Below are 27777 nucleotides of genomic sequence, written 5' to 3'. Positions count from 1 at the left end.
ATTGGTGGTTGGAAGAGACTCCACAGAAGGAGCGCCATTTGAGAAAGATCATACATAGATAGTAGAAGTGGCCAGTATGAAGCATAATTCAATATACAAATAAATCAACATGAAAAATACAAACTGTTACATAGAATTTTATGGCAAGTAGTGTTGGTACTCAATACCCAAACTCTGCTCCCTTCTTGCCAGCAGAATCCTGATTTTGCCCACAGATGAAGCCAGCCAAATCCTTCCTTCCTTAGATCAGTGAAGCTAGAGATGAACGGCCAAAGTTATGGCCAAAAAGGTGGGCAAAGAAATGTACACAGAAGTCCGAATAAAATATTTGTGATACCTTTTTGTTTTCTAACGAGATGTACAAATGCAACTTGAAGCCAAGTTATTCCAGCCTTGATTATGGACATTATGGCTGGAATTGCAGCAGCTTACATGTGATCATGAGTGAAAGGCCAAGAAATTCAGCACGATGTGTTTTCTGTACTTGATCCAGGAACCACCAATCTCAAGATTTCTTATAATGTCAGAAAGACAATACTCTGTTTGTTTAAGTCACTGTGGCCTAGGTTTCTTTTACTTGTAGCAGATGGCATCCCTGAGTGACTAGATGAATAGAAAATTCAGTTGAGATGTACTAATTAAATAGAATAATAGGCTAATGAAGCTAAAAGATCCTTAGAAATCACATTGATCAGTATGTGTGTTTTACATCTGAGGTCACTGAAGTCCAGAAAGTTAAGTGACACACAGTTTAGGGACAGACATTGCAACATCTGACACCTGATAACTAGCTGATAGGCTTTAACGAGGAATGAATAGATAGTCATTTAATGTCAACTATATGCAGAGTAAAATGCTAGATTCTATAATAACATTTTAATTTTTGTAGATGTCTTTACTTCTTTGGTAGGACTTTTATATGTACCATCTCAATTAAATCTTATCACAGTTCTATTGAAATTATCGGTGTAGGTATCAGTCTGTGTATTTTATAGACTGTACAATTGAAGCACCAATGGAAAGGACAGCATGCCCAAGATAACAAAGAAATTCAATTGTATAGTTTGAACAGGGAAGGCATCTTTCTTTTAATTTTATAAAAATCAATCATTGAAAGCAAATTACTTCCTTAAAACACAAATTATTTTCCTACCAATTCTAAACTGTTGATATGAAATTGAAAAATAGTCATTTAAACTTTTATTTAATTAAAAATTGCAAGACTTTGTCATCTATTCCAAGTGAGAAAACATCTCAGAAAGGCTAATGCTCTCTCGTACATGTCTTTCTCTAGGATTTAGGATTTTTGTTTTTCTTTTTTTTTTTTCTTTTTTTGAGCCAGGGTCTTGCTCTTCTCACCCTACTGTCCAGGTTGGAGTGCAGAGGCATGATAACAGCTCACTACAGCCTCCACCTCCTGGGCTCAAGCAATCCTCCCACCTCAGCCTGGGTCAACAGGTGCATGCTACCATGCTTGGCTAATTTTTAAAACTTTTAGTAGAGATGAGGTCTCACTGTATTACCCAGGCTAGTACTGAATTCCTGGCCTTAAGTGTTTCTCCTCCTTCAGCTTCCCAAAGTGCTGGGGTTACAGGCTTGGGCTACTGCACCCAGCCTTTCTCTAGGATTTGCTATCTATTTGATGTCTAACACTGGTATGGGCAGATGAGTAAGTGTCCTTTTAGTTGGAAGGGCAGTGGGAATTTTTCAATTTCACGAATAAGACGACAGTGACATGCTGTATTTGGGAGGCATATAAGTAAATTTTCCATTTCTTGTCCAAGTAGTATCTCAATTCTCCACCAAAACTGTTCAATGTATTTGAGAATATGAGTGGAGAATGTATAAAATTATTATTTTATAAAGAAACAATCTCTATAAATGTATTTTTCTCTAACAAGCCAATTTTTAAATTTATATCATCAATAAGCAATCTCTCTCCCTTGCAGTAAATCAACTTGTGCTCAATTACCTGTCTGTCTGTCATGCCTTCTTTATCCTTCAAAAAATCCTCCTGAGTATTAAAGACTTTAAGGAGCATCTATGTTTGTGTGTGAATGTGTGTGTGTGTTATCTTTGCTTATAGTAGCAAAGACAATGATTGTATATTGAAAACATCTCCTCTCCTTCCTTGAATGTAAAACTAGTGAGTAACAATCTACACATTTCTCTCATTTAAGCATTTTTATAGGCTGAAGGAGGTTGCACATATAAGAGAATAAAAGTAGGAAATAAAAAGTAGATGTATTAATGTGCTTTCTTTCCTTTTGTTAATGAAAATAAGTCCCGGTCAACTTATTAGAGAATACCAAAGAAAAAAGAGATTAGACAAGAAGGGTGGAAAAAAGATTTATCCAGAGACAAATTTTAAAATACAAAGCCCCAGCTATACAGTCAAGGTTGTCTGTAGTGGAGACCAGCTATTAAATCGATACTTAACTAAGGCAGATACACACATATCAAAAAGCTGCTGCCAAAATGACACAATTCTGATTTATGTCTTCCCTCAGGTAATCCAGTAGTAAATGTTCTTGTCAGTCAAACACGTGGAAAAATTATCCATGGATCTTAACCCCAGGATAGCAAAACCAAAGAGTGATTGAATAGTTTAAAATCTTTCAAGTGGAAGCAAATTGCCACCTTTTTATGTGGCTCCAGAGATGCTTTCTCCCATTCTGTAAGAAGATTTTTAAACTAGTTAATTGTGGCAGGAACTCTTATCTTTAATATTATATTGATATATTCAAGTAACATGATCCATGATTCTAAGTTGATAACAATTAAAATGGAAGGCAGCACCTTCTCAAGCCTTACTAGATATCATCCTGGATTTGCTACGAATTGTATTTGTTCACATAATGTTTGAATTCATTCCTTCACTTTTATCAAACATGTATCAATTTCCTAAAATGACCTAGACACTTGCTATGATGTGAATGATTGTGTTTCCCTAAAATATATATGTTGAAATCTAATGACCAATATGTTGGTTTTAGGAGGTGGGATCTTGGGGAGGTTTAGATCATGAAGGCAGAGTCCTCATGAATGAGATTAGTGCCCTTATAAAAGAGGTCCCAGAGAGCTGCCTTGTCCCTTCTATCATCTGAGGACCCAGCTAGCAGGTGCCATCTATGAACCCGGAAATAAGTCTTCACCAGACACCGAATATGCTGGCCCCTTGATCTTGGACTTCCCAGCCTTCAGAACAGGGAGAAATAAATTTCCATTGTTTATAAACTAACCAGCTTATGGTATTTTGATATAGAAGCCCAAAGAAATGAAAACAACCATTTAACGTGTCTTATAGTAATAAAAGTCAAAATCCCAGCTTTTAAAAAGGAGATCAGTTTCATATCATGGTTATTTTATAAATGGATCTTCTCACCTGAGAATTGGAGTTGCAAGATACGTTTTTATATGTCACTTATATGTTATCTTCACTAAGCAATTTCCTGAAATTTCTTCTTTTTATCCCAATACTTCAAGTTGTCTTCAGCATGTTAGAGGAAAAACACTGGACTAGGAAGTGGGAAATGGCATGTTTTGATCTAGCTTTTCCTATTAAATAGGTGTTGGCTTAGATTTACTGATCAGGTATCTTCAAACTTTAATGAGGTGTTTGAGACAGTGACTTCCTCTTCTACAAATAACTCTAAGGTTCTACCCTAAGTAATTACATATTCCCAGATTAGACCCTGAGCCATACAGAGACAGGAGTTATTTCGTATTCATTTTGTGCACCCTATATCTGGCACACCATCCAGCACCTAGCAGTGAATGAGATGAATTTTTAAAGTGAGTGAATTATTTGCAACCAGTTGTCTTATCAGGACTTCAATTTCCTCATTTAAAAAATGACAGATGTTGACTAAGTTATCTCTAAAGACTCTTCTTAGCCTAGACACTTTAAAATGTTAATACCCTGTATGCCCAAATTTGTAGGATTAGTAACACTTTCTAAGTGGAGATAAAAGAACAAATTAACTTCATGTTCATCACTGCTTTAAGGATTAAAATTAGCCATTGAAATTATAAAATGTCATATGGCAACAGAACAAGGAAATGAAATTCTTTCCTGGCTGAGAACAAATATACTTGAAAAAGAAATGATGGATTTTGCAGTGCTTTCCTCTAGCAGAGTAGTGTATATTCAAAGGGCATATCGGTTTTATAGTCAAATGGACTGAATGATATACATTGACTGCCAAACAAATAATTCCCTGTTATACTTTCATCATAACCAATAACATAATAAAACTATATGTTATGATAGTCATCCCTTTCCCACATTTTACATTGTGAAGAATGTTTGGAAGTTTGTGAATTTTATGGGAATGAATAGACATAAAAATCAAATTTGATAACATCAATCAAAATTATTTCTAATTTTAAAAATATAAAAAAGACAACTGAAAAGAGAGCACATTTGCCTTCGGTTAGTCTGCAGTGAGGTGTTTTTTTTTTTTTTTTTTTTTTTTCTTTTTGAGACGGAGTCTTGCTCTGCTCTGTAACCCAGGCTGGAATTAGCAGCGTGATCTTGGCTCGCTGCAAGCTCTGCCTCCTTGGTTCAAGCAGTTCTCCTATCTCAGCCTCCCAGGTAGCTGGGACTACAGTCGCATGCCACCACACCAACTAATTTTTGTATTTTTAGTAAAGATGGGGTTTCACCATACTGGTCAGGCTGGTCTCGAACTCCTGACCTTAGTGATCTCCCCGCCTCAACCTCCCAAACTGCTGGGATTACAGGCGTGAGCCACCCTGCCCAGCCTGCAGTTAGGTTTTATTTGCCCTTTTCTTGCTAATCTAGTCTTCAGCTCTTCAAATTTGAGTGCCGAGTTAGTGACGGCATGCTTGTGCATTATCGAGCAAACACCAAAACTTATTTTAAAAAACACCCAGAATGGGCCACAGTGAAACAAATTAGATGAGGCCTTTGCAAAATGTTAATTTTCTATTAAGAAATACTAAAAATATGAGTAAGATAATAGAAGGAAGCCAAAATAATACCAATTTGTAGTGGATGAATTAGAAATATTTTGGGAACCTGCTGATTTCATATTTATGAAGGGGAAACAATAAAACAGGAACTAAACACTGTGGGCCCATATGGGGGTAAAATAGCAAACTGCCAGCTCTGAAAAATAATATGGAAACAAGTATGAAACAGGGAGTATTATGAGCACTACCTATACAATGAATAATCATTATGGAAGAGCTTCCAGATAGAATCTTGGCCTCATTCCCAAAGCACATAACACATTTTTGTCACAGTTGTAATTGATGACTTTGAACTATGCTGATACAGGGAATGGGTAAAGTTACCATAGTGAAAGGGAAACAAATGCACTTAGTAAACCATGGTGGCTACTGTTGAAAGAAAGAAGGCAGCCTTTCAATTGCAAAGAGAATTTTGTCTCCAGTTGACTAATGTGGTTGACTTTTAGAAGAAACATGGTCCTAATTAAGGGTTAAAAGGCTCATTTCAATTTGAATTGACTTTAAATTAAAAAAATAAAGCTGTTGGTAAATAGGTCTCTTTCAGTATTCAGACGTTAGCTCCCTCCACACAGGGCTATATTAGCAATTCCCAGCCATAAACACAAACTAATGACTAGAACCAGCACTGACTAAACAGATGATTTCCTGGCCCTGCAATTCCAGGCCTGACAGGGTCTATTTGCCTGTACAAGGTCACAGCAACTGTTTATTCCCAAAATGAGCTGCACTCCACAATGTTACAGGAACTCTATTCTTTGCCATCTGAATAGAGGTACAATGCGTTGAGGCAAGGCCCAGGCATTTCAATACACTGGAAGTGGCTACGTTCAGTCATTAAACTCTGCCTGCAATGTGCAGCATTTACAAAGTGATCAAGTGTTTCCTTCTTCTGTTCCTTCCACTGTTCAATAAAAAAGGCCTAAGGCAAAATGCCACCACACCATTAAACACAGCAAAATCAATCACAATCCAGTATGGCTCAAAGATAGCTTAGTAACAAGGCTTTATTGTGTTTGTTGTTATTGCATCAGATTTAGCAAGTCAGATGCCAGTAACACTAAAATATGTCCAATGTACATTCGCCACAAAGAGAATGTTAAAACAGCTTCTGGTCCTGAGGATGGTGGTGTTTTGCCAGCTTTTTGGCTGTCCACTTTCAAGGAACTGTATGTCCTAAGAGTAGCACTGGTTGGGTTTTCCATTCTTCATGATCAGTGCTCAGAGAATGAGATCAATTAACAGAATATGCATGTAATGAGCAGACGATTACGTGGGAAGGGCCAGAGCGAGAATGGGATAGAAAGTCTTATTTATGAAGATGTTATTAAGGTGAATGTCAAAATGCATAAGGCTCAACTCTATACTCAGGATATATTAGCAGACAGCCTGGAGAAGCTTTTCAGAATAGTGCTGAAAAGCTTTTCTGAAGTGTTTTGTTTGCTTGTTTGTTTGTTTTGTTAAATATCAGAACAGCATTGGAATGTATAGGAAAACTCCTAGAAAGGAGTTTTGGAGATGCTAAATCACTACTACATCTGAATACTCTTTACTATAAATTAGCATTTCCTAGGCTGATTTGGAATCATAACTAGAACATGAGGTTTGGTTACCAATCAAATATCCACCTTTGTAATTTAATTTTAGATGAACAGAATTACCACCATAAATTGAATTTTGGAGTGTCCAATGCCACCCAGAGAAGGAGTCTGAGATAGAAATGATGAAAACCTAGATGCTGTAATTTCTAAAGGATCAATATTGTACACGAATGTAGGAAGAACACTTAGGTCCTAGGTATGTTCATCTACACAAAGTTATATGAGCAACAGTATTTATAAAATTGGCAAATTAGAAAAAAAGTGTGATGACCTAAATTAGAAAAGCAGCTAAATAAATTATGCTATGTTCACACATTTTTATAAATAAGTTATGCTATTCTCATACATTTGTATAATGGTATTAGTGTCTCACATGGAAAGATGCTCATAATATTTTTACAGGAAAAAGGCAGGATAAAAATATATATATAATTTTGTTGTTGTTTGTACTTTCTTATTCATCAAACATTAACTTGATCACTTATTTCATAAACTTAAAAATGAAAAGGTTCTTAGAAGTAAAATTATTGCACATACACAATAAAAAATCAAAATATCTTAGTCAAAGAATATGTGTGTTTGTATAATTTGAGGTTTGGGTGCATGTGCGTGCAGTTATATACATGTAAAGTATGTAACTACATTGCACACTTGCACACTGTATGTGGGGCAAACATCTGCATATCCATATCTGTCTCTCACTCTGTCTACACACACACATACAGATGCACAAACATCCACTCACCACAGTTTTTATTTGTTCTTACTTCCATTTCACTGATCTAAGAGCTTCCTTTTTCTTCTTGCTTTTTTCCCTTCAAAAACATGCAACATGGAGGAAATTTATAATTGACAGAAAATTTTGATAGTCCACTAACATGAATTTTCACACTTTCTAGATTAAGTAATTGTGTCCCCACTTGGTAAGATGTATACAGAAGATAGCACTTTTTTTTTTTTTCCAAGATGAATAAACGCATTTTATTTTATTTTATTTTTTTTGGGTGGTTTATGACTGTATACTATTATAGACATTGCTACAAAGATGATCATAGCCATAACTGAAATAGTTTCTATAGAGGAAACAATGTTATTAGATTGGTGCAAAAGTAATTGCGGTTTTTGTCTTTTTTTTTATTTTTTTATTTTTATTTTTTTATTTATTTTTTATTATACTTTAAGTTTTAGGGTACATGTGCTCATTGTGCAGGTTAGTTACATATGTATACATGTGCCATGCTGGTGCGCTGCACCCACTAACTCGTCATCTAGCATTAGGTATATCTCCCAATGCTATCCCTCCCCCCTCCCCCCACCCCACAACAGTCCCCAGAGTGTGATATTCCCCTTCCTGTGTCCATGTGATCTCATTGTTCAATTCCCACCTATGAGTGAGAATATGCGGTGTTTGGTTTTTTGTTCTTGCGATAGTTTACTGAGAATGATGTCCAACAATGATAGACTGGATTAAGAAAATGTGGCACATATACACCATGGAATACTATGCAGCCATAAAAAATGATGAGTTCATGTCCTTTGTAGGGACATGGATGAAATTGGAAACCATCATTCTCAGAAGATAGCACTTTTTTAAACCCAGAATTTAAATGAAAACCTGTACAGAGTGGAAAATTTAGAGGGATAAAAGACAAATTTCTGTGGATGCTGCAAAATACAATGTGCAATTATTTGCTCCCTTAGTTATATTGTTGATTATCCACTCTGCAAATAAAAGATGACAAACTGGAACTTTGAAAAATGGTGACATCATTGCATTTTATTATAAGTCCTTTAAATTGGCTTTACTGTTTAGATAAATTTATTTTAAATTAACATACATTTCTATTCTGAGGAATTAACTCAGCTTTCAAATTCACACCTTAATATTTCATATCATCCTATCAGCTTTCCATCCCATTTTATTTTTCAAAATTTATTACTATGACTTATGTGATAATATTATTGTTAAAAAGCCAATGGATTTAAAATAAACCTATGATATATAATTTATACATTGGATTTTTATTATCACATAATATTACCAACTAGGAGAAGTTTATCATTTAAAAGTATTCAATATTTGCTTTGAGTGATTTCACGGCAGACGGACATTTATCAGGTAACAGAAAAATAAAGTAAGAGTTAGTGCAATTTTAGGGTCTGTTTTTTATTTATTTTTATGTTTATGGTAAGTATTTGTTCTAAGATGGAAAGGGGGTTTCTACTTAAGGTATCCTGAAATTTATTCCCTAAATAGATAAGAATGGATTTCTCAAGGAAAACATAAAAACCATCATAAATAAGTGTTTAGGGGATCAACAAAACTTGACTGAATGAGTTTTTTAAATATCTTAAAAGAATCCTCTTTTTTGAAACTATAAAGACATAAATATTTGTAATTGTATAGAAACATTTATATATTTGATTTTCACATAAAATGAGTTCTATCTTATTCAATAAAAAATATTTTTCTAAGAATAAAAATATTTTTAAAAACTTGCCTCTATAAAGTTTCAGATTTGTATATTCACTGAAATTTGTATGTCAGAAACACAGAAATATTCCCCTCCCCCAGTGAAGGTGGGAAGAAACTTCTCAAGTATATAGAACAATCTCATGGGCAGATACCACAGCAATATATAGTAGTATTTAATGGTGTTATGAAAATAAAATATCCCAAAACTTCAAGATGCACTATAACAGGTTTACATTCTTTAAAATGGTTAATTTCTAAATATAGAGGTAACCATTTTTTTTTCACTTTGTTATTCTAAAACTTTACCTTCAACTTGGAAGATGAATTGCAATAAAAGGAATACAATGATTAAATCCATTTAAGAGGAAGAAATTCTCTCTTCCTGTCCTTTTAGAGGACAGGAAGAATGGGAGAAAAGATGAGAAAATAGCGTATTGGAAATATTAAGATGGATTGCTTATAGTTGGCAAATATAAAACACTCATAGTATAAATAACTGGGACACATTAGGAATGTGGACCATAAGGAAGAACAATAGAAGGATCTCTGCCATTTTTGTTCACTTTATCTGGGAATGTCACATAACCTCAGACTTGGCCATCTGTATTCAGTGTTGCTACCCTAGAAGTGTGGAGAGGATGGTGGGAGCGGAGCGGGGAGTGGGAGGCAGAAGGAGGAGAGAGAATTGTTGTGTTTGTGTGTGTTAAAATGGACACGCCCAGGGTATGTGTGTATGTTTATATATGAATTTAAACCGTCACCCTATTTCTTAGTAGAGATAATTACATATTCCATTAACCCTTTGGAGTTACTTTTTAGAATTTCATTGATCGCCTTGAGATACTCATTCAGGATAATTGTGTCCTTTTTATAACGTGCAAAAAAATGAGACCTAAAAAGGTGAGGGATTGGGAAGAGGGTGGGAAAGGGAGTTAGTTCCCTGAGATCGTTACATCTTAGACAGCAGCACACATTTTGTTGCCTTTGAAAACCCAGGCACATTGAACTACAATGTTTACATCACCTTTTCCAGAACCATGTACCTGGAGAGAACAGTTCATACCTACATGTAATGTAAAAAGCAGCATTTACTGAAACCTACTCCATGCCTAGCATTGCACCTGTGTTTTAATTCCATATTCATAACAATTATGTGAGACTGGTATTATCTCTTTTTCCTGAGGAGAAGATTAGGGCTTAAAGGTATTAAATGCATTGGCTGTGTATCCCAAGATTTAAGTGTTGTAAACAGAAATGAAACTTATGTTTGAGGGCTTCCAAGACATAGGTATTCTGTGTTTGCATCCAATTTCTTCTTATTCATGTAAAACTGTAAAAGAACAACTAATGTAGCATTAACACGCAATCCTGCACTGTAAAAATAACGTAACCAATTTAATGGAAGCGTGACTATGAAGATAGAGACATCTTCCAAGGCACACAGGGAAATTGATTACCTTATCTCTTTCCAGGGACTGTTAGTTTCACAGCAGTTTTCTTCAACAATATCTTAGAGGTCTAGTCAAGTGACTGGCTCTGATGCAAAGAAACTTTATTAGGAGTAGAGAATGCTTAATTTATGCAAACCTGCTGGAAATGTATTTGTGGGCTGAATTATTTTGTGGGGGGATCTGCCTGCTTCCCATGTAATGGACTGTCTACTACATGTTATTAGTCGAAACACGGAACTTTATTGTGTAGAGGGAAAAAATAAAGCATTTTATGTTCCAGAATTAGTGGAGTGTGCTTAACGTCTGACAGAATAAAGTAATAAAGTGAGATTGCATAAATTATTTGAGTTTTTTCTGTTTTTTGCTTTTTTTCTTTTTTTGAGATGGAGTCCCACTCTATCACCCAGGCTGGAGTACCGTGGCATGATCTTGGCTCACTGCAACCTCTGCCTCCCGGGTTTAAGTGATTCTCCTGCCTCAGCCTCCTAAATAGCTGGGATTACAGGTGAGAGCCACCATACGCAGCTTATTTTTGTATTTTTAGTGGAGATGGGGTTCCACCATGTTGGCCAGGCTGGTCTCAAATTTCTCACCTCAAGTGATCCATGCGCCTCAGCCTCCCAAGTTCTTTGAGTTTTGATCGGAAACAGTTTATGGCATTTACAGATATAACACCCTACTATGTGTCCGTACCATGTATCTGAAAGCAATACAGAGAAAAACAAAACAAACAAACAAAAAAAAGCACAGTTCTCAAGACTTTCAGGGGTATATTGATGCACTTCAGAAAAGATGCCTAAAAAAACTTTCCACACTGTCCCCCAACTGCACTTACCAATTTGATTATACATTTGGCACAATTAAATAAAGTATTTACAAACCAATAACACTTTTGTCAATTAGAACTGGAAAAATACATCTAATAGTACACCTAATGTGCCCTCAGTATAATATATGATAGAGTCTGTACCACTTTCTTTCTGAGTAAATCTTGGTTTCTTAGCGCTTACAGTTTATTTGATGATACATAGTGTGGGGATATATCTGAAAAGAAAATTTTTATGACTAGGCAAGTTCATGGAAGTATTCTATAAAATCATTTGAACTCATATTCTAGCAGTCATTTCTAACTGCCTTAACATTTCATCGTCTGTGTGTTTACAGGCCAGATAAAAATTTCAACTACCTGAAAATCTTCTTTCTAAAACAGTGTGCTATATTCAGTTGAAAATTGATATATCTTGTAAGGCAATCTAGTCACTCTAAACACTGACAGTATAATCATGTTTTCATAAAACACATGGAGAAAGCACATTCTACATGTGTTTAAAACCCCACTCCTATTATGTTACTGCAGTGTGATAGATAAGGTAAGTGCACTTCATGGGCATCTTTCTTTTATTTACGTTTATTTCTTACCACGTACTAGAATGACCGGCTTATATAAGGCAACCAAAAAACTTTCAGGGAAGAATGGAGGCCTCTTTCATCTCTCCACAGCAATTCTCCATTATCACGCGTCCTATGCCCAATTACTTGGTTCAACCAAACACATATATCTTAGTAGGTCTAATTTCCCTTTAAATAATCAGTCTCATGCTATGAATCCATCATGAAGTTTCCGAATTAAAAAAACAGAAAGAGGATGGACAAATTTGTAAAGATATTTATGTGTTTCATTAGGTGCTAAATACAGAAATACAGTTGGCCTCTGTATTTATGGGTTCTGCATCTATGGATTCAATCAACCACAGATCAATTTAAAAAAAAAAAAAACTGGCTAGTCAAGGGCCAGGTGCAGTGGCTCGCTCCTGAAATCTTAGCACTTTAGGAAGCTGAGACAAGTGGATCTCTTGAGCTCTGGAGTTCCAGACCAGCCTGGGCAACATGGTGAAACCCCATCTCTACAAAAAATACAAAACTTAGCAGGGTGTGGTGGCACTTGCCTGTAGTCCTAGCTACTCAGGAGGCTGATGTGGGAGGACCACCTGAGCCCAGGGGACTCAAGGCTTCAGTGAGTCATGATTGCATTACTGCACTCCAGCCTGGGCAACAGAGCAAGATCTTGTCTCAAAAAAAAGATGGTTGTACTTGTATTGAACATGTACAGATCTTTTTCTTGCCATCTTTCCCTAAATAATAAAGTATAACAACCACTTATTAGCATTTACTTTGTATTAGGTATTACAAGTAATCTAGAGATAAAGCATATGGAAGCATGCAATAGGCTATTTGCAAATACAACACTATTATATACAAGGGACTTGAGCATCCATGGATTTTGGTATCCTCAGGGGTCCTGGAACCAATCCCTCATGATACCAAGGGACAACTCTGTATAATATATGTAATATGTACATAATATATAATAATATATATAATTAATGATCATCACAATCACATTTTAAAACCAGAAAAAAAGGACTTCCCAGTGTCCTATAAGCATTTATTTAAAACAAAATCTTTAATTATATTTTAATTTTTTATTCTTTAATATAATCTTTGGTTATATTAAAGATTTCATTTTTAAAAAATCTTAATATGTATAATATCTTAACTGTATATAAATCTTAATTATATTAAAGAAAATATCACAAAAATAAAGGAAAATATGAGTTACATTTACTAAGGAAACTTTTTTTATTAAATAAAAATTTAAGTTGGCATAGAAAAGAAATGGAGTAAGTGAATTTCCAGTTGAATAATATTTATGGTATGTACAGTGTCTAACCTTTAAAAGAGATCTATCATTTTCTGTGATATGTACAAAGTACTACAGTATTCACATGATATGTAAAAGGAAAAAATAAAGTAGAAGGCAGAGAATTCTAGGGTAAAAGTCTTGAGGCAGGAAAGAACTGGAGAGTAAATGAAAGTTAAAGAAAAAGAGTATAGCTGGAAAAGAAATGATATGAGGGCCTCAAATTAGTTTGGTGGCACATGCAGGCCAATTAGGCCATGCCATGTCTTCAGGCTTGTATTAAGGTGGCTTGCTTTTCTACATTAAGTGTTATCAGGGGTTATTGAAAGGTTTCATGCATGAGGTACACCATAATCAGATTTACATTTCAAAGAGATTATGCTTGCTTCTATCGGGAAAATGTATTAAACTGAGTCAAGAATGGAACAGATGGGAAACTACTGAAATAATCTAAATAAGAAATCATAAGACATAGGTAGAGAAGTGATTATGGACATAGAAAGAAATGTATTTATTTGAGACACATTATGTAGATGATATGGAGATTTTAGATGATGCAGAGTGCAAAGTGGAAGAGAGTATAAAATAAATCATTCTTCCAAAAAGACACATGAACTCTTATGTTCATCACAAAACTATTCTCTATAGAAAGACATGGAATCAACCGAGGTGCCCATCAGGGGTGGATAAATAAAATATAGTACATGTACACAGTCAGATACCACGCAACCATAAGAAAGAAGGAAATCATGTCCTTTGCAGCAACATGGATGCAACTGGAGGCCATTATGCAAAGTGAATTAGGCAGGAACAGAAAACCAAATAGTGCACATTCTCACTTATAACTGGGAGCTAAATACTGGGTACTCACAAATATAAAGATGGCTACAATAGACATTGGGGACCAATGGCAAGGAAAGAGGGAGGTGGGTAAGGGTTTAAAAACTAAGTGGGTATTATGCTCACTATCTTGGTGATGGGATCATTCATATCCGAAATCTCAGCATCACACAATATACCCATATAACAAACCTGAACATGTATGCTCTGAATCTACAATAAAACTTGAAATTATAAAAAAATAGAATGACATCTAAAAGCTGGTAATTATTTGTAGTGATAGATATGTTTTGGTAATCATTTCACAGTGTGTATGTATAAGAAATTGTCACATTGTATACCTTAAATATATGTAATTTTTGCCAATGATATAGCAATAGAAGTAGAAAAAATAAATCTGGATAAACTAGTTAAAAAAATAAAAAATAAAAAAATAAACTAGCCGGGAGCTGTGGGTCATGTCTTTAATCTCAGCACAGGCGTGAGCCACAGCGCCTGGAGGCCTAGGCAGGTGGATCACTTGAGTTCAGGAGGATGAGACCAGCCTGGCCAACATGGGGAAACCTCGTCTCTACTAAAAATACAAAAAAAATAGCACGGCATGGTTGCACACATCTGTAATCCCAGCTACTTGGGAGGCTGAAGCATGAGAATCACTTCAACCTGGGAGGTGGAGGTTGCGGTGAGCCAAGATTGTATCACTGTACTCCAGCCTGGGTGACAGAGTGAGATGTTGTCTCAAAAATTTAAAAAAAAAAAAAAAAAGACTGACATCTAAAGTTCCACATTGAGCAGTTGGGAACTATTCCTATTTTTTGAGTTACAGAAGGAATGGCTATATGAGCAAAGGCACAGGAGTTACAATTTGGATATGTTACATTGAGTTAGCCAATAGGAAATGCCAAGTTAGCATTTGCTGTAGTAAATCGTGTGGTATTTATAGTATTTGTACTGCAAAAAAAAATGGATTCCAATATTTTCATGTTACGAAAAATGCCACATTTAGTTTTCTTTGTCACATAGGCTTCTGTTTATTGACACTAAATGAAGCTGGTTAGCAAAAATATGGGTTTCTAGAGAAGCCAACATGATCTAGAAATACATAATTTCTATGTAAAAATAATTCAATAAAATATTGCTGGAGAAGTCTTCCACATTACTGATACGTAAGAAAAATAAACTATCTTTACTGAGTTGAGCAATTCATTGTCTTAGAATATAGTGCTGATTAAACCAGAATACTGGTTTTGATTTCTTTATGAATCAGATACTTGTCTTCAAAAATAGAAAACCTGTGTTTTAAGGACTCCAATATAAGCTTTTTTGTTGCTGTTGGCTAATAAATACTATTTATAACAAAATAGAAAAGAAAAAATTATGATCACACCAACAAAAATCATGTCATGACTATTGGACCAACAATTTAAAGTGCATCCTCAATGCTGGTAAATCAATAGGAGATATTATTTTGATCTGCACATTTTAATTGTTAAGAACTCATGTTCAGAATGCTCAGGTTCAAATCTTGGCTCTGCCAGTTACTATATATGTAACTGAACAAGTTACAAAGCCTCCACACGCTTCAGTTTGTCTGTAAAATGGGGATAGTAAAAACTTTATAATAGGATTTTGTAGGAATTACATGTGAGTATAAATATTCTCTAGTACACATTAGCATATTAGAAATTAGTAAGTATTGACACACGTTTATATAAATAAATGCTTACATATTGTGTATAAACATTTTTAAAATCTGCAACATAGGTAGATGTGTCAATATATTTAAACAATATTAAACCACATTTGCCTTTTCTTAGTTTTCTACTTTTAGAGATTATTGGATATTTGCTTTTTCTTGGAATATTATGCCAACATCCTTTTCTGTTAAAATTATACTTTTTAAATATAATTCACAAAGATATATCACAAAACAGCACCTTCTTTTCCAAGTATGTTATTAATATATATATGGCAAGTCTTTTGCCACGCCCCACTTTGTGAGCCTAGAGATTTCCATGGATATATTATGTCTAGATAACTTAAACAAATTAGACAAGTCAAAGCAATTTTTGCTTTTGGTTCTTGGTGTATATGCCAGGCCATCTGATCACATATATCTAATGCATTTACCATGCTCTGAAATCTTTGTACTTGCTGGTAAAAGCACCAAAGCTGAATGGATCTCCTCAGGGGTAATTGAAATGATTACCTTTGACTTTGTAGCTCAAAGCTGCTTTGCTTTTTTATATAGGCACACTCTTCCCACTCCCAATACTGGCAATTATAAATTTTTATTTCTTAGGCTGCCACATGCACTAGCAAACACTTCCAAACCTGGCTGCCTTCCCTCTACATCTCATCCTCACTTTTGGAAGGAGCCTTCTTTTACATAGTTTCCAAACTTTCCCAGTCTTTTTTCTCAGTAAGTACAGTACCATTGCTAAGGTGATACTGATCCTCTCAACTTTCAGCCACTTGTCCAAATTTATATCATGTTGACACTGACCAATGTCTCCTCTGTCTCCTAGTTTTTCTAGCAGTTAATGAGAAGTAAAAGGTTAGAGCTATTAGTCCAAATCCTAGGGCATAAGTATCCAGATTATAAAAACCACATTCACATATGGCAATAATTGGTAGGCTCTTTTAGGTGATCATAGCATTATTTCCAAAGACTCAATGGATACTTGAATAATTCCATGGTGCCTAATAGGAAACTCTCTTGAATGCGATAAGTATATACTGTTTTCTCTCTCTCTCTCTCTCTCTCTCTCTCTCTCTCTCTCTCTCTCTCCCTTTGTGTGTGTGTGTGTGTGTGTGTGTGTGTGTGTGATTACTATTTTTCCATGGATTTTTCCACTGAAGTAGACTCATTTGAATAATTTGTACCAGAATTTATACAATTCTACCAAACTTCTAAAGTTAACTTTATACCAAATGCAAGCTCAGAAATAATTCATTTCCATGCTGCGTAAGGTATTATAGAATTAAAGTAATGGAAGACAACATCTTTATACATCCAAATACCATGATACTAGAAGCAGCAGCTCAGTTTTGTAAATGACTTTTTATCAAGAAGCTCAATGCTATTTATAGAATGTTATTTTAACCAAATTTTCTCATTCTTTTTATTCTTCAAAAGTAATACAACATTCAATCTGTTGCTATTAAGGCATTTATTAAATTCATATTTTAGGATTCAATTTTATATACAGTACTTTTATTTACAATTCTAAATATGCTCTTTTGTTCCCACTGGTTTATAAGGCTCTGCCATGCTCCTTTCAGTTTCCTTCCAACCTCTTTCTATTTGCTCGCACTTGGTAATCAGTTAAGCATTTCCTAGACTCACAAGTAATCAGCAAATGAGAAGGAGAATATTGTGGTGCTTCTAAAGGAATAGCAGACATTTAAAGGAAGTGCTGTACCCAAGGTATTTCAGAACTGACTTAATGGAGTGGTATCAGAACATTTCTTAGAGCAGAAATCATTTTAAATGAGCTTGAACTGTATAGGCACAGCTTCCTTATTGAATGGCATCTTTTCATGGTAGGAAAAGGAATAGCTTCAGACCAGGAGGCAGCAGATCTGTATATTACTTCTGATCGGCACTGTTTAGCTGGCTAGTGTCTTACATTAAGAACTAGTCCCAGATCTCAAAGCCAATGGATGGTGGAGATGGACTTGCCAAAATATCTTCCTTCTTCAACTCACATACTGCTTCCATTATGCTCGCAGCATAGAACCTTAAAAAAAGCTAACAAATTGTTCCTGGGTCAATTTAACAAGGGATGCATGTACTTTTGACTATATTTTACTCCGCATACATGTGTGAATATACTGAAATCCAGGAACAGTGTCATACAACAAGCCAGTGGTGTGAACTTTGTTGTAGAGAGAGAGAGAAAAAAAGGCAGTCTCTCATAAAATATACATAGCCCATCATTTCTTCCTCTATCACTTACTATACACACAGGAGTGACTTTTCAATAGCCAAGATGATATTGATTCTGTCTTAGGAATCTTCTTAATTTCACATTACAGAGGAATACACAGCAGCTACTGATAGAGATAGATCATTACATACTCATCACATGAATAGGGCAATTTTGGTGAGTAGTAATATCTTGAATATTTCAATAACAATTTTTCAGGAGTTATAAAAGACTTACAAATATTTTTGTGGTGTTTTACATCTACATTCATTGCTGGTAATCTAATATCTAATTTTTGTTAATCAAGATCCTAAATAGGCATATAATTAAGTGTAAACAAAGATTTAATAAATCTTGCCATGTAGTCTCATGGCTTAAAAAAAAAAAAAGTCCATGGGATTGTTTCATTTAAAATCTCATATCCTAGAGTAAATAGAGTTCTTCATCTATTTAGCACTCATCTCCCAGGATTAGAAGATGACACAAGATGGTTCAACGATTACATTGGAGAATATGTTTCCCCTAAAGTGAAGATAATATCCCTGTAGTCACCTTTAGTTTCTTATCTCAATTTCCTCTTGCATTTGCTGAATTCTATTCCTCTGTGTCAACTATAACTTGAAAATTAAACACCTTTGGGACACTAGAGAATAGCACGAGATGAACACTATTCTGACCACAGCTGGAGGCCACTGAAACGCTGCTGCACCAGAGGAAGTGAAAGGCTTAGGTGTCATGGAAGATAACTGTAGGAGCTGGCACTTACATGTGGTTTCCCCCATTATTTTATTATTTTCTATTTGAATTCTTTGTTCTTGCAAGTATGTATATCTTTCTTCTATATATTACTAGTAAGACTAGTTTTGACTAGCAATGACTAAAGAATAAGTCATTCTTCTTAGAATTATGCTATTTTTTTCAATATCAGAAATTGTCTTGTGCTCAGAATTGTGAACATTTTGAAAAAGGTCATACTTAAATACATACTTGTTTTGCCTGTAGGTACCTGTAAGGCATTTACAAATACCACTTTGTTCTGTTATTGTATATAGCATTATATACAATATATACCATTACTTATTAAAAACAAGCCCAAAAGTTTTAAAAGTTTCCAGATTAGTTATAGAAAGCACATTAAGATCAAGTTGTTACACCATGAGCCTCTACTGAAAACCACTAATAATTTTTAATTGTAGGGAATTCACATAATAGCTTAGAAATTAAAAGAGAGAGGAGCTATTTTAACATTTTATGGCATCAGTTTAGGTCATCTGAGGCCCCCAGTTTTTGCACAAACAATAAAGGGCTCTCTCCTGACAGAATAAATTGAGCCATAAGAGAGGGCCCTTCCTCTAGATAGGGTTTTGATGGGTATAGTCATTGTGCTTAGTTTCTATGAGCTTCAGTTTTTTCACCACTCTTTCTGGCTCTCTGGTGACTACGCAGCTCTCCTGTTTGTAATATTAACATCTGTGCATGCTTCTATTTTAGTATAGTGTATTGTCATTATCTCTCTTTGGGGCTTTGGCCCTATTATACTGTAAATTCAGTGAGAAGAATTATGTCCTATATATCCTTGTGTATCGGATATCCTAATACTGCCTAATACAAAATTGGTAATTATTATTCATTGACACAAATAAACTGCATGCATACATACATGCATACACGTGTGGGGCATTGGTGTGCACTGATAATACCTAGTATACATGTCATGGCATGATATAAGTCTCTGCTCCTACTTCTCTTCTCCCTCCTCTCTCTTACTCTCAATCTTTCTCCCCAAAAGTTATTAGGTTCTATAGTAGAAAAGAAAGGAGTAAAAGAAGAAAATGGCATTTAGACCAGAAAATCAGAAAATTGCTTACATTTTGGAACCTGGAGAAAAAATAAGTGATATTGACAAGGAGATTCAGAAAATGACAAATGGTGAATACTGATAGTAGAGATCAATGATTTCATCAAAAGCATAACTAAGAGCAAAATATTCTGAATAACATATGGTAAGTAAGAAAACCAAGGAAATGTGGATTTGAGCAATCATTCTATGAGCCTACAGAACATCAACATTTGCACTCCTCTGGGGAAGGATGTGTGTGTGTGCTCTGATTTCACAAAATTGTTTAAATGTAACTAACACAGTATTTGTGTCAAGTATTACACATTTTCAAATACAGACAGTATAAGAAAACTCATAACTAATATCAAGTCTTGTGATTTACTCTACCATTCTTTAGAGGTGTCATTATTGTATTTTTATATGTGGTCAATAGATTATGCTTGGCATCTCCATAAGCAAAAGTTCTACAATTAGGTTTCTGCTGAATGTAAGCATGTGTTTGGAAATGAAATGCATTTAACCATGGGTACCATCAACATAACCTTTCTGTATCAAGCTGGCCGGCCGTCTGACCATTTACTTGCAAACTTTGATACTTTATTGGATTATTATGTGCAAATGATTGAGGGCCAGGATACCGGAAAGATTTTTAGGAGAAGTCAAATCATTCAACAGAAAATAGTCTGAAATGAAAAGAATTTGAAAGTAGCCAGGACAACCAAGAAATACAAACTATCATCATACCCCCATGCCGCACACCCAAAATAGCAGATCAAAGGATGAAAAAATTGCTCAGAAAATGAACTTCCTTGATAGCTGTTAATAAAGCACAAAATTATACCTTGACATTTTGTCTCAGGAAAAAGACAGTAAGTTTTCTTTTCACTGCAGAAAGCATACTTTCCATTCATCAACAATATGGCTTTCTAAAATATCTCTTCAAGTTGTTATGGTCTTTTATGACCAGAACTGATTGTAAAATATGATGTTACAAAAATCAATAATAAAATATTCATATGATCCAAGGTTTTTCCAAATTGAATCTGACTGGGTCATGGAAGTATGCTGATGTCTGGAACGCATGTAATATGCTGCTGTATTATTGATGCCTGTCAAATAACGGAAATTGTTACAAATTAATTCATTCCTAACCTAATTAACCCCGTGTGCAATATTATATATATTCCAGACAAGTACTATTTTTCTCTGGCTATAAAATGAGAAAAGACAATATTTTAACTTATCAAATCTCTTTTTAAGCCACTTAGAAACCTCAAAGACCATTGCTTATGTAGAAGTGATACAAAAGAATGCATTACCTCATTTCTTTGAATTATTTTTGGTCTAATGCAAAATGTTCTCTTTCTAACTTTTTTATTGTAAAAATATTCCATAAAAGTGTCTAGGCTATCTTTTGTATATTGAATGGATAGAATATATTAATATAAATATATTGCATTACTTTTTAAAATGTGTACATTTGGGGCAGGAAATGAGGAAGGTTTAACATTTCTTTGATGTTATACTGCAAAAATGATTCTTTGTTTTTTACCTACAATATATCATAGATCTAACTTTTCAGGTCAATATACGGCAAGATACAGTTTATCATGGTATAGATAGAGATTAAGACTGGCCTTAATGCAATCAGGGAGTATGTTGTGAGTTCATTTTATAATATTTTGCTACTTTGCTTTATCCCTCTATTTACACATATCCCTCTCCACCCCCATTTTCCAGTAATGTCATGCTCTTCCTATTGGCAGTGCAGGGCCAGATTTAAATACATCCAGATCTGAAATTTTCCTGTGCTCCAAATCTATCTTGCATCTGCTCCACATCAATAGGAATAGTCCTGATTTCTTTCTTCCTGCTAGCTGATAAACCTAGTGAGTTTATCAGTAAACAATAAAAGAAATGACAAATCAAGAGAAAAATCTAATTGTTGAGATGTTTTGAACTATTTTAATCTGATTTTCTATAACCATCATTTGATATCATGTTGCAACATTTTTCCTTTAATTATGGCCAAAAATTTCTATTTGTCTAATTATAGAATAATTTAACATTTGGTTAAGTAGATTTTAAAAAGGAGGGCAGCCTTGAGTGGCAGTAGGATGGGTATGATATGGTAAGTTGGATCTCAGGGAGCATCAGAGTTTGGACACTTTCTAAGTGATCTTAGAAAGGTTATTCAGCCTCTCTGAACTTATTTTCATATATTTATACTGAGTACAAAAATATCTCCCTCAAAGAGTGGTTGTGAACATTGAAATGACCATTCATAAAGTGTCTGACACAAAGGAGGTACTTACTAAAAGAAAGATTTTGCCATTACACAACAGTTATATTTCACAACTGATACTTCCGTGCAAATCTTAACAATGCCTATTTTCAAAGGCATTGTTTTAACATAAGGTAACTCTCCAGTATGTTAGAAATCCAAGAATTTCATTTTCCATAAGAGAGCATTAAATATCACCAAAGAGAAAACTGTAGCATATTTAAAAGAGAACTTTTCCTCCTGCTTTCAAAATCTACAACAGTAAAAGAGAAGTGCTTTGTGATTAATCTCATTTTTAGGACATAGGAAAAAGGTATATACCCTTTTCCATATATATATATATATATATATATATATATATATATAAAATACACACACACACACATATATATATACAGTGTATACTCTGAAAGACCTCTGTATTGTACCAGATGTTGTCAAAATGCGTTAGTGAAACGTCATATCTGATAGAAACTAATGCGCAGTGATGCCCCACTGATTGGAATGTCATTGATGCTGTGGCCTGTTGTTTTTGACACCACAGAAGAGGATCAAAGCATCTTTCATGGTGATAAAGCTGGCAATATGGATGGGAAATAGTGCCAGAGAGACTGATTAAGTGTTAACATTCCCACCTGGTGCCATGAAAATAGCACACGACATTTATAATTCAGGGTGATTTTCTCCTCCTGTGCCTACTTTCATGCCAGCTATAGTATTTGAAACAGCACTGATGAACGCTTTCTTTTTCATATTCTGTCCCAGGCAAGCTGTTGGTTATGGCAACTTATTTTTTGCGTTATTTTTTCAAGGAGTGCCTTTTACATTTATATTAAGTATTTAAAAAGGCATTTCAAGTGGACCTTTTTATGATTCATCCATTCTCCCTGACTTTACATGTGGGTCACCACACTCAGGCTGTGCCTTGACTGATAAGTACCTCAGGGAACAGATTTTTCTCATAATACTTTAGAGATGATTCAGGGGATCCAGGTCCTAACTTTCCATTCTCAAGGAATAATGTCAACTAAATTTGACATTCTGAAATAAGAATAAATCCCTTTTCTGAAACCATGCATCATCTATCACAATTAGACTTACTGGCATCTATAATTTTAGCATTGTTGCTTTTTCTCCATGAAACTAACTGCAAGGCAAATCCAGCATGAGGCCTGAAGAAAAAGAACCCTTTCAGAACTGCTAAAGCTGAGATGGTTAAGTGGACAAGATTGCTTTTTTTTTTTAATTAAAAACGAAATTTCTCTTCACAGATTTCAAGCATCCTAAATCAAAAGGGATAGTGATATTTATTTAGCTTTAGGGAAGATTCTCCTAAAAAATGATTAAATGTGATTTTTAAGCCAAATCAATGGTAACACATTTGTATGAATCGCTATCATCCACAGGACAAAAAGAGCTTTCATTAATCCCTGAAGGTGCCCTGAAGTGTTCATGTTCCCTGAGCTCTGAACTGTAGCACTTATACCAAATGTCTCATCACATACTATAGCTGATTCAGAAACCAACCGTGCTCCTTAACTGCTGTTCTATTCAACTTCATCTTTGTAGGCATACACTGTCATTATAAGATATTATATTTTAACAAATGGAATAAGTATTTTGCATACACACATTCACACACATTGTATACACACAAACCATATATATAAAAAATATATATGACATATATGTAATATATACAGTCACATACCACATAACAATGTTTCAGTCAATGATGGACAGCGTGCATGACAGTGGACCCATAATATGATAATGCCATATTTTTACTATACCTTTTCTATGTTTAGATATGTTTAGATACACAATACCAGTGTGTTATTATTTCCTTAACACTAATCAGTGCCATAACATGCTGTACAGATTTGTAGCCTAGGAGCAAAAGGCTACACCATAGAGCCAAAGTATGTGGTAAGCTATACTATCTAGGTTTGTGTAAGTACATTCTATGATATTTGCACAATGACAAAATCACCCAGGGATGCATTTCTTAGAATGTACTCCCGTTGTTAAGTAACGCATAACTGCATATATATTTTTTTCAAATAATTTCCATAAGGGAATAATTTGCTGAGTGTACCCAAATGATGTCATGATGTAACAGGTATTTCTATTACTAATTTGTAAGATTTTAGCCAGGCTTTATGGTCCATTTGAAATCACTGTGTTTAGATTTTGTAGGCTGCCATCTAGGTGCCAGATAGCTGAATGCATCTTATGTTACTGATGAGGTCATCATGAAGCAGCATGCTGAGAACAGCAGGACTGTCACCAGGCTCTGGAAATGAGGCAGTCATATAAGTGTGTCTTCATTTGTATTCTTTCATAATTTATTTGCATGAGCTTTCACTCTTTATAATCAGGGTGCTTTGGATCTTTGATTAATACAGTATAGATTGCTTTGTATCACATTAGCATTGATTCCCACACTATTAAAGATCTTTGTTTGAAAAAAAAAAATCTTATTTGCCCCCATGTGATCCTCATAATTTATACAAAAAAGTTAGTCACATACCTCTAACGTCACTATGAGAAGAAACAAAACCTAAAATACTGATTAGAAAGTTTAGAAAATAGAAAAGTAGCTTTTATATAGGGGCAAATATTAATTTGACCTTGTGCTGATTATTTTATGGTGAAGAAAGCAACTAAATTTGACAAAATTTGAAATTTGACTATATGATTTGAGATAGTGAAATTGACCTCTCAAAACATATTTGACTTCCGTGAAAAATTCCATGATAGCAGCTACCTCAAATATAACCAAATGGACAAGGGCATGTTGAGATGCCTAGTAAAATGAAAAGTATTACACAACATTAATTCTTCATGTGTGGGTGTACATACAGCATCAAATTAATATTAAAATTAACTTACTTCTAAGTTATTCCCACGAAAAAAATCAAATTTTAAATTCTTAAAAGAATAGTTTACTTTATAAAAAATATATACCTGCCATGATAACAAGAGAATATTTCTTTTTATTTTACTGCTGACAGTTTTAAACAACAATATGTAGTACTTAGAAGCTGGAATGACAGGTGTAATGGGGAAGTGATAATTTTTGCTTTTATTCACTTTTTGTTACCATTCACTAATATATCTCTTTTCAAATTGTTTAAAAGTCACATGACTACTTTAAAGTAAACATAAGACTGTATATTTGGCTTTATAAAATATATGATATAATACATATGGAAACAACAGCATGGAACCTACAGAGGACATAGACTTATGAAAATTTCCTATATTTAACCAGAAGTAATTTAGTGCCAACTTGAAGTATATTGTAATAAGTTACAGATAAACATTGAAATCACTAGACAAACTATGAACAGATAATGTAAGAAGGTCAATGGAGGATTGAAAATTACATATTTACTAATCATTTTGTTAAACTAACAGTGTAACTAAAACAAAAGATTAAAGGAAAAACAGAAGAACGAAACATCATTCAGAGAAGCAGAAAACAAATAGCAAATGGCAAACCTAAAGCCAAATGTACTGTTTAAATTAAATGTGAGGGAATGAAACTTTTCAAACATATAGCAGAATTTGTCAGATTAAATTTAAAAATCAAGATCCAATTATATGCTATCTGTAAGAAATGACAGATACTTTCAATTTAGAAACAAAAATAATTTGAAAGTGGAAAGATTAAAGAAGATTACTCTGCATATTGTAAAATAAAATAATTGGCATAACTCTATTATTGCACAAAATGGATTCAAGGAAAATAATAATATCTGGGTATATACCCAAAGGAATACAAATAATATTATTATAAAGATACATGCACACATATGTTCACTGCAACACAATTCACAATAGCAAAGACCTGGAATCAACCTAAATGTCCCTTAATTACAGACTGGATAAAGAAGATGTGGTACATATATACCAGGGAATATTATGCAGCCATAAAAAGTAACAAGATTATGTCTTTTGCAGGGACATGGAGGGAACTGGAAGCCATTATCCTCAGCAAACTAACACAGGAACAGAAAACCAAACACCGCGTATTCTCACTTATAAATGGGAGCTGAATGATGAGAAGGTATGGACACATGGTGAGGAACCACACACACTGGGCCTTCTGGAGTGTGGTAGGTGGGAGGAGGGAGGGCATCAGAAAAAATAACTAATAGATATTAGGGTTAATACCTGGGTGATGAAATAATCTGTTCAACAAACTCCCATGATAGAAGTTTACTTATGTAACAAACCTGCACATGTATCCCTGAACTTAAAATAAAAATTGAAAAAAAAGAAACTATAAAGGGTATAATGAAAATATCAATATAATAAGAAGAAATAATACTTATAAATATATCAAGCTAAAAATCGAAAAAACTGAGGCAAAATGCACACAATTTAAAGAAGAAAGATAAGATCAGAAAGGAATAATTAAAACTGTCTTTATTTCATAAACCATGACTGTGTATGTAGAAAATCTTAATAAATCTACAAAAAAAAAGCAGAATTGCATAACTGCGAATGAACTCTCACATTTTAAGCTTTCTCTAAAAAACGTCTTCCCCAACTTCAGAGTTTTCTTGAAATGCATGGAATTAATAAATAAAAATCAAAGACAAACATTATTATAATCTTTAAGTGCACTAAGTCCTTCAGCAATATTGTTTACATTACATATTGATTATATTATTATCAGAGGTTATAAATATATGTGACCAAAAGTCCTGAAAGAAGTGAAACCAGGAAATACATAGGGAGTAATGTGCTGACCACAGAAAATTGAGGTGCAAAGACTCTGATAAACTATATAGGTTCTATACTTCCACCTGTATGTCTTTTAATTGTTATTTAATTTTCTTTAAGGATTTTGTTTTTGTTTTCTGTGCCCCTCTTTTCTCACCTTTTCAACAAAATCATACCTATTTGTGTCATCCTCAAAGCCACTCTTCAATATTCTTGGCCATTTCACATTGGACAACAAATCCCAGGATATTATTCAGACATTAAATAGAAAATATTCCAAGTTATATTGCCAGCTCCGAAGTGTTGAAAATACAAGTGTCTGTGCCAAGGAAACATACGCTTGAGGTCAAAGAGTCCCTTGGAAGTTTTAATGATGTAGACACTCAATAAACAGTTCCAGAGCTGGCATTTGCTGAAGAAAGACAATCCATATTCACTAAGCCAGAATAATAAACATGAATTTTAAGAGACAGTTGATGGCTTGGACCATGAATCTTCTAAATCCATTGGGTCCTTTGGCTAGCACTGGAGAGAATGTTAAACTTGAGCATGTCTCAAAATTCTGAAAATATCTTGACTCAATTATGATTATAATTTGTTTCTTTCCAGGCTAAGTAAATGATATATATGGAAACAAAATGCAGAATTTTAAAATCCTCCTCTATTACTCAAATCACACCACCACCTTTTGTCCCTATTTTAGGCACCAAAGTTTGCATGGTTTCACTTAGATTGTTGGTTGAAATAGTAAATGTCAAAAGCAAGAACAAAGAAATTGTAATATTCACCAAAAAGTCCATTTCTTCAAAATGTCAGCATTCTTTTATCAAGGTTCGTAGTTAGGAGAACAAAGGGAAATGTGTTGATGTTAAATGCTTTCATCTTATATTTCTTATCTTTGTAATCCATAATCTGAAATG

General features: G+C 34.3%; 1 protein-coding gene across 2 annotated transcripts in view; it reads right to left on the bottom strand.

Annotated features, from left to right (window-relative positions):
- EPHA3 (EPH receptor A3) overlaps positions 1-27777 on the bottom strand; it is a 358721-nt gene that overhangs the window by 129979 nt on the left and 200965 nt on the right. The window lies entirely within an intron of this gene.

Source organism: Gorilla gorilla, chromosome 2, assembly GCF_029281585.2.
Source record: "Gorilla gorilla gorilla isolate KB3781 chromosome 2, NHGRI_mGorGor1-v2.1_pri, whole genome shotgun sequence".
Lineage (NCBI taxonomy): Eukaryota > Metazoa > Chordata > Mammalia > Primates > Hominidae > Gorilla > Gorilla gorilla.
This window is presented reverse-complemented; position numbering and strand designations above follow the sequence as displayed.